At 38.9% G+C, this 6,406-nt stretch overlaps 1 pseudogene; it reads left to right on the top strand.

Annotated features, from left to right (window-relative positions):
* The first annotated feature begins 3,962 nt into the window (after positions 1–3,962).
* Positions 3,963–6,074, top strand: LOC102424097 (annotated as a pseudogene).
* The last annotated feature ends 332 nt before the right edge of the window (positions 6,075–6,406 follow it).

Raw genomic sequence — 6,406 nt, 5'->3', positions numbered from 1 at the left:
CTCGCATCCTCTTCTCCTGAATGTATGCTGTATCTTCTTCATAATTATAAAGTCAGTGACTGCTGTTTGATCTGCTTTCCATTTTTTTTTTTTTGCAATCAGTTGCCATATTATGTTCCATCTCTGTTGATTTATGCCAATTTCATTTCTTTACCTTTCTTTTATAATGCTTCTGGAAGAGATGGAGATAATCAGATGACCAATTGACCTTCTCTTTTAAATGAATGGTGAAGAGCCCATTGATTAAAAAATAGCCTCAATAGTGGCAGTAGTGCCAGAAGTAGCCATAGTTGATTTAGTAGAGATAGTTTTAGTCATTATATCAGTTACAACTAAGAGTATTTGCTGCTAACTAATGGACATAAGACACTGGGGGGTAAGGGAGGCCAGGGGATTGTCAAGGGCAGGGGGGGGGGGAAGGACACATATGTAATACCCTTTGTAATACTTTTAGCAATAAAAAAAAAGAGTAATCATCTTGCCTGGCCAGTGTGGCTCAGTGGTTGAGTGTCGACCTATGAGCCAGGGGGTCACGGTTCAATTCCCGGTCAGGGCACATGCCCAGGCTGTGGGCTCTATCCCCATTGGGGGGAATGCAGGAGGCAGCCGACTGATGATGCTCTCTAATCACTGATGTTTTTATCTCTCTCTCCTTCTCCCTTCCTCTCTCTGAAAATCAATAAAAACATTTAAAAAAAAAGAGTATTTGCTAGCAATTCATATTTACTACCCGTGCCTCAGTGCCACATAATTTATAGTGCCGTATAGCTTAGAGACACCTTTAGGGACATTTGATTTTATTTCACTTGATTCTTATAACTCTGTGTAAAGGGGTGGACATATCCCACTAATCATTACATACACATCTCACTTTACAAATATGAAATCTAAGAATCAAGGATGTTAAATAGTTGACTCAACTTTACTCAACTAGTAGGTGCTGAAGAAAAGTCTAGTCAGTCTTTCTTTTCCAGTGTTCATCACCCATGATGGCAAGTTGCAGAGGAATTTTGAAGCATTACTGTGAATTTGATCTTGAACATTTTCCAGACTTCTTGAAGTCTTGTGATTCTTGCTATTACAATAGAATATGTTTTCTTCAAGAATTAAGTATTTAGAAAGTTATAGTAGCGCAGATGTTTTATTATTATAAATTCTGAAATAGAGGGAAATTTGCTTATTAAAAGGTTTTACTATAAATTGGATATCGATAATAGTCCTCACGTACAACATGACTAAATCAAATGAAGTAGCTCTTTTCTATCCCTTGGTTTCTATTCATTTAGGCATCCAGTTTCAGAGCAGTATATCCTTTGACTCCATATTTCTCACTTCTCCTTCTCTCTGAAGCCCCGAGTTTCCAGTTGTATGGATTTGACCTCTTCTCTGCCATTCCTATTATGTCCATGGTAGCTTAGGTGCGTACCTAGACTTCTTTCTGATCACTTGCCTCCAATTGACAGTAAGCCCTGTGCCAGATTCCTGTCCTCAGAGCACAGCTTTGTTCAAGCCACTGCCTCCTTTACACTTGCTGATTAGGGTCAACATTTTATACCACTTTTTCCTTTCATTCTTTTCATCATATTCTTTGAACAATTTTGAAACATCTTTCTGCATATTCCCGTTCTTGAGCATTTGTAGCAGTTTGCCTAATATCCCTTTCTCAATTCACACCCCAGTACCTTAAAATGTCTTATTATCTTATTAAATTTGTATCATTATCCAGAAGCAATCACTCAGATTACCCCCTCTACAAAGTTCTTTCTTACTAAATTTTACCAGCTATATATAATATCTTTCTTACGTAAAATCAGTTTGCAGTTTGTTTCTATCCATACTGCTTAAAAATACAACATATTCTCTAGCAGATAACAGACTACCTTTGACAAGAAGTTAGAAAGAAGAGCCCTGGCCCATGTGGCTCAGTGGTTGAAGCATCTACCCACTCACCAAAGGGTGGAGTACCTGGGTTGCAGGTTGATGTTTCTCTCTTTCTTTCTCTCTTTCCTTCCCTCTTCCCCTCCCTCCCTTCCACTCTCTTTGAAAAAAAAATCAATGGAAAAAAATATCGTTGGGTGAGGATTAACAACAACAAAAACGTTAGAAGAAATTGAAATTATTTCTATGAATACAAAGGAGGTCTTTTATTGTGTGGTATAAGTGAAACATGCTTTTAAAAAAGTGGAATTAAATAAGAATGTAGGCAGCTAGTCTTTTGTCCATACATGTCAGTGCTTCAAGCTTCTTACTGCATTAGTTTCAATGAATATGAAAGGAAGATTTTTGAAGAACAGAAGAGTGACATGGAGAGGAAAGGTTACCACAGATAAGAAAGGCCTAAAGAAAAAAGAAATTGTGAGCTTTTGGATGAAATATAGATAAGTGATCAGGAAAAATGCTTACATGATATTTGTCAACTCCTTTCTGGGTTATAAAAGAACCTCAAAGGCTAGGACCTTACACTATATTTTTCATGTTTCCAAAGGTGCATTGTTTAAATTCTGGCAGATATAACCTTTATTTGCCATGTTAATTTAAGAAGAATCCTTAAATTCCTTGCCTACTCAGATTACAACAATCTTAACTGATATGTTAGATTCTGCTTTTCCTGATCCTGCTATCTTTCAAAATAGAAGTTTCATCTTTGCTCTGGATCTTCATGAAGTTTGCCAAAGAATATCTTTGAAAAGAGTCCAAATTATGGAGAAAAGGCTATAAATTGTTTCCTATTTAGTCATAGCAAACATGGTTGTATAACATGAACAATAAATGTTTAATGAGTTCAGAGTATAAGTTTCCAATTTTTCCTCAATATAAAAGGAGTTAGCCAATGTGGTTTACATAATTTTCTCTGTTCTGTTCTGGTCCTTATTCTTTTCTCTTCCTTCAGTTTCTGCTGAGTCCCTTGCATACTCCTAAACTATATTTACCTAATAGAGATTTTTTGCTGAAATGCCACACTTTCATATCAAAAACCATGTGGTCATTCTCTATTCACTTCCTTAGACTTTTATTAGTGCTGTGGTGGAAGGAAATTTACTTCTCTCTAATGGGCTTTGCAAAATGCCTTCTATAAATTATTGCTTCAGAAATTGTTTGTTTGTTTTTTTCATCTTGTTCATGAGATGCTATGGCTTATTGTGCCTCTCTGCTCTTCAAATTATTTTATGTTTTCTTTATATTCTGCTCCAGCTGTGATAAAAAGAGTAAAACTAAAACTAGAACTATCATAAGATCCACTACTCCCTCTGCTGGGTATATACCTGAAGGAAATGAAAACAGTACTTTAAAGAGATCTGCACTCCCATGTTCATTGCAGCATTATATACACAATAGCGAAGATATTAAAAAAACCTATAGATACTTAGGATAAATGGATAAAGAAGTTTTGAGTATATATATATATCACAATGGCATATTATTCAGCCTTAAAAAAGGAGATTCTGCAATTTACACCAACATGGCTAAAACTGAAGGACATTATGCTAAGTGAAATAAGCTAGACACAGAAAGGGAAAACAAAACAAAACACTACATAATCTCACTTAAATGGAATCTAAAAAAGTTAAATACATGAAGTAAAACAATGGTTCCCAGGGTAGGGAGGTGGGGTAAATGGGGAGATGTTATTCAAAGGGGACAAATTTACAGTCATATAGGATAAATATGTCTAGAGATCTAATATGTAGTTATACCTCAGAGGTATTGCATGTACAGTTTCATACCACTGCAATAAAGCAAATGTCACAATAAAGTGAGTCACAATTTTTTTCTTTCTCAGTGCATCAGTGCATATAGAACTTATGTTTATACTATATTGTAGACTATTAACTGTACAATGACTGTATGTCTAAAAAAACAATGTACAGAGTCACCCCTGAGCATGCTGGTTGCACAGTGTGCGAGCTGAACACAGTCGCTACCCACCCTGCTCTCTAGTACTTGCATCCTTCATCTTCATGATGCCTGAGGAAATGCATTATGGGGAGGAGGAGGCAGAGACTTGCACTTTCCAGGCAGAAATTGCCTAACTCATGTCTCTCATTACCAGTACTTTTTACTCCAACTGGGAAATTTTCCTTTGGGATTGATTAGTAATGCTTCTGATGCCTTGGACAAGATATACTATGAGAGCCTGACTGCCACTTCCAAGTTGGACAGTGGTAAAGAGCTGAAAATTTACATCATCTGCAAACCCCAGGAATTCACACTCACTTTGGTGGACACAGACATTGGCATAGCCAAAGCTGATCTTATAAATCATCTGGGAACCATTGCCAAGTCTGGAACAAAAGCATTTATAGAGGCTCTTCAGGCTGGTGCAGACATCTCCATTACTGGAGAGTTTGGTGTTGGCTTTTGTTCTGCCTACCTGATGGTGGAGAAAGTGGTTGTGTTCACAAAGCACAATGATGATGAGCAGTATGCCTGGGAGTCCTCTGCTGAGGGTTCCTTCACTGTGGGAGCTGACTATGGTCTGGGTACCAAAGTAATCTTCCACCTTAAAGATGACATGACAGAGTAGTTAGAGGGAGGGAGGTCAAAGAATTGGTGCAGAAGCACTCACAGTTTATAGGTAATACCATCAACCCTTTATTTGAAGAAGGAATGAGAGAAAGAAATCAATGATGAAGCAGAGGAAGAGAAAGGGGAGAAAGATGCGGAAGATAAAGATGATGAGGAGAAACCCAAGTTTGAAGACATGGGTTCAGATGAGGAGGATGATAGTGCTAAGGATAACAAAAAGAAAACAAAGAAGATTAAGGAAAACTATATCCATCAGGAAGAACTGAACAAGACCAAGCCCATTTTGGACCCTGGTGACATCACTCAGGAAGAACATGGAGAGTTCTATAAGAGCCTTGCCAATGACTGGGAAGACCACTTGGCAGTCAAGCACTTCTCTGTAGAAGGTCAGTCGGAATTCAGGGCATTGCTATTCATCCCCTGAGGGGCTCCTTTTGACCGCTTTGAGACCAAGATGAAGAATCAAACACATCAAACTCTGTCTGCCATGTGTTCATCATGGACAGCTGTGATGAGTTGATACCAAAGTATCTCAATTTCTTCCATGGTGTGGTTGACTCTGAGGACCTCCTCATGAACATCTCCCAAGAATTGCTCCAGCAGAGCAAAATTTAGAAGGTCATTTCAAAAGACATTGTTGAAGTGACTTGAGCTCTTCTCTCAGCTGACAGAAGACAAGGATAATTATAAGAAATTCTAAGGCATTTTCTAAAAACCTAAAGCTTGGAATCCATGAGGACTCTACTAATTGGTGATGCCTTTCTGAGCTTCTGTGCTATCACACCTCTCTGTCTAGAGATGAAATTATTCATTTTTCAGAATATGTTTCACGCATGGAGACCCAAAAGTCCATCTATCACTGGTGAGAGCAAAGAGCAAGTTGTCAACTGTACTTTTGTGGAGCAAGTGTGGAAGAGGTAGTATATGTGATGGAACCTGTCGATGAGTACTGTGTGCAGCAGGTCAAGGAGTTTGATGGGAAGAGCTCCAAGGAGGGCCTGGAGCTACATGGAGAGGAGAAGAAAATGGAAGAGAGCATGACCAAGTTTGAGAACCTCTGCAAACTCATGAAAAAATATTGGATACGAAGATTGAGAAGTGACAATCTCCAATGGGCTTGTCTTCGCCCAGCTGCATTGTGACTAACAATGGAACAGCTAACATGGAACTCATCATTAAAGCCCCTCACTACACACACACACACACACACACACACACACACACACACTTTGGGACAACTCTCCAATGGACTAAACGATGACCAGAAAGCTCAACTACACCAATTGTGGAGACTGTGGCAAAAGGTGGAGGCGGACAAGGACAAGACTGTCAAGGACCTTGTGGTGTTGCTACTTAAAGTGTGTTGCTCTCTTCTTGCTTCTCACTTGAGGATCCACAGACCTACTCCAACCGCATCCACTGCATGATGAAGCTAGGTCTAGGCACTGATGAAGATGAAGAGACAGCACAAGGACCTAGTGCTGTTGTTCCTGGTGGGATCCCCTCCCCTTGGGGGTGATGAGGGTGACTCTTGTATGAAAAAGTAGGTTAGGAGTTTCTACCTGTAGACCTGTGACCTCTGTGTAGTGTCTTCATGGCTCCACCAGCAGCCCGAGTGGCTCTGACCTGCCTGGTTTCCTCTGCTGGTGTCTAGTGTTTTTGTTTGCTTGTTTGTTTGTTTGTTTTTTACTCTGTTGTCTGCCTAAAGCAGGTTACAAGGGCCTCAAGCATTCTCTTCTCATATTTGACATCAGGTTTGGATGTTGCATATTGTGGGGGGGTTTGTTGTTGTTTATTTTGTTCTGAAATTAAAGTATACAAAATAAAGAAGATGCAGTTTTTTAAAAAAAAAATGAAAATAAAAAAGTGTACTAGTATA

This window comes from Myotis lucifugus, unplaced genomic scaffold (genome assembly GCF_000147115.1).
Source record: "Myotis lucifugus unplaced genomic scaffold, Myoluc2.0 scaffold_104, whole genome shotgun sequence".
Lineage (NCBI taxonomy): Eukaryota > Metazoa > Chordata > Mammalia > Chiroptera > Vespertilionidae > Myotis > Myotis lucifugus.
Note: the sequence above shows the minus strand (reverse complement) of the source record. Positions and strands in the feature narration are given on the sequence as shown.